Consider the following 2,551-nt stretch of genomic DNA (forward strand, 5'->3'; position numbering starts at 1 on the left):
TTTCGAAGGCAGGGAAATCGACCTATATACTGGCCAAACCCCGCTAGAATGGAAGTCTCAAAACAGAGGAAATAATGCCCGAGTATTGCAGTTGTTTTTGGCACTACAACCATTCCGGTTCAAGACCTACCATAGAAAAAGAAGAGAACAAACCATTTTGGATTTCTTATCATGATATCACAAGGATAGATTTCTTCGGGGGAAGAAAATAAGGGAGGAGAGATGTGACGAAGGACACAGTACTCGAAATAACACTTACCTGGTAGGTCAGGCGGGGATCTCAGGAGGACCACTTCTGGACGTTGCCGGCACCTAGAAAGAGAGGAAAGAACACAGTTAGAAAAAGGGGAAGGGATGGTACATAGACAAGAAAAACTGAAACATTGACAAAGAACAACCATATAAGGAAGGAAGGGGAGGAGCTATGACATAGAAAAGGATGTCAGTAACCCAGAAGAGGAAAAAGAGGAAAGAAAGCCCTGGGGAAGACGAAGAGGAGATGCTGGACGTTGCCAGCACCTAGAAAGAGAGAAAGGAACACAGTTAGGAAAAAGGAAGGAGATGCCACATAGACAAGAAAAACCAGAAACATTGACAAAGAACTACTATATACAGGAAGGAAGGGGAGCAGCTATGACACAGAAAAGTACATCGGAATCCCAGATGAGAGAGATGGGGAACAAAGCCCCGAGGAAGACAAGGAGGAGCAGAACGGATTGAGGAATCAGCAAGAAGGAGAAAAAGGATGTCCTCAGGACTCCAAAGTGTTACAGAGCAGGTGACAAAACCGTCCAACGCCACGAACGAGGAGACGAGGACAAAGAAAGCTGGTCAGAGGTGTGGTGGTTGCCACTGACATCTGCAGACACGCCTGCCATAACTTAGGAGAGTTGTGGCCAAAGGGTCAAGTAAACGGGTCCCAAACCCCCCACTATAAATGCAGGGAAAGCACACCTGAGGAGGGAGGGGCCAGCGGTTATAAATACATGAAGGCTGTGCCAAAGCCCGTTGAGGGGAAGGGAACACTGATGGTGATAAGGTTGAAAATGTAAAAGAGGGGTTCCATGGGAAATTACACACATCTAACCTAATGGTATAAGAACCCAGTGATGGGAGAGTCACGGGCGACTTGCTATGTATACCCAGTTCAACAAGAACAATTTACGACCTCACAAAAAGCCAGAGAGCACTGGGTGAGGGTGACAAGAGTCCACATGACAGAAAGAGGGCAATCCCACACAAGGGAGTCTGAATGCACTTAAGAGGAGGGTGGAATAACCACAGAGAGCATGTACTTGAAGCGGAGAGCTTAGCTCCCATTTCCCTTATGTTGTTTTTTCACTTACCTGGATATTCCTCTATCTCTTGAGGGGCGTCGGTGGCGACCACTTACCCGGACTTGAAGTGGAGAAAAGATTAAAAGGCAGACCTTAACACCCTAATCCCAACCCAGAGAAAGAGAGGACATACGTTAACCAGAAGAGTGAAGATTATTGGATAAAGCATCTGTGTTGTGGTCTTGCATGCTTTCCATTGTCCCTATGTTCCCTGCTGCTCAGCCAGTATGTTAAGTCATTAGAATGTTGAGCGTGCCTAGAGTGGAAGGAGTGTCAGTTGAAGGAATGGGCTGAGCAGCAAGGATACTGCTCCTGCTTGTGCCTATCTGCACCCACAACTAAGCCAATAAACCTACATCTATATAGCCTACAAAGATCCATCACTTGATTATAACACTGGTGATGATTGAGGAAAGAGCCTGCACATAAAAGTGGAAAGAAATTGTATCTACAGTGAAACTAAGAGGAAGACCAAAAGAAATTGAAGCCTGGAGAGAAGTAATACAAAGCTCCGCAATTTTTTTCTAACATCTGACAGCGTGCAGTCACTAGAGGGTGGGGGGAGGGTACACGCACTGTTACGGGATTGTTATTTAATTGTTTTGTAAGTTGAAGATATGGCACTACACAGGAAGGTAAGAATGATGAAGGTAGCTGCAATGGTATTGAATTGGCGACAGCTTGAGGAGATAGCGGGCAAGCTATGTAAGCGCAGACATGTCAATTATTGGGAATAGTGAGTCATTCGGAAGACTGTCCGACCTGCATGAGGAGATGCTGCAGGTGTGGATGAATGTCTGACCCTGAAATAGGTATAAACAACATGAGTAAACCCATAGACCAGGTTGAGATCTGGGTGAGGAAGTATAGACTAGCAACAATATCTCAACCGGTATTATTGAGAAGACTAGTTATCAAGCATGCACAAAATATTACAAGAAAGGAAGGCAGGGAGATTCATAGTTTATTTAAATGTCACCAAGGCATGATGTATTTGCATAACAATTGAAACAAGGGTTTTGGAAGAATTCTGAACAGTTGTATCAGCACCGTAAGCAATTATTGCGTAATTGTTGCATGACCCTGAAATAGACATTTTACTTCAACATTGAAACAACGGGTGGTGAGTGTGCTTGGTGTAGCCATTGTGCTTGCGGGGAAACACTTATGGAAGCACTACACTTTGTGCTGTGAGTGGAATTTGGTTTTCCCAT

The sequence above is a fragment of the Triturus cristatus genome, chromosome 2_1 (genome assembly GCF_964204655.1).
Source record: "Triturus cristatus chromosome 2_1, aTriCri1.1, whole genome shotgun sequence".
In the NCBI taxonomy this organism is placed as follows: Eukaryota; Metazoa; Chordata; class Amphibia; order Caudata; family Salamandridae; genus Triturus; species Triturus cristatus.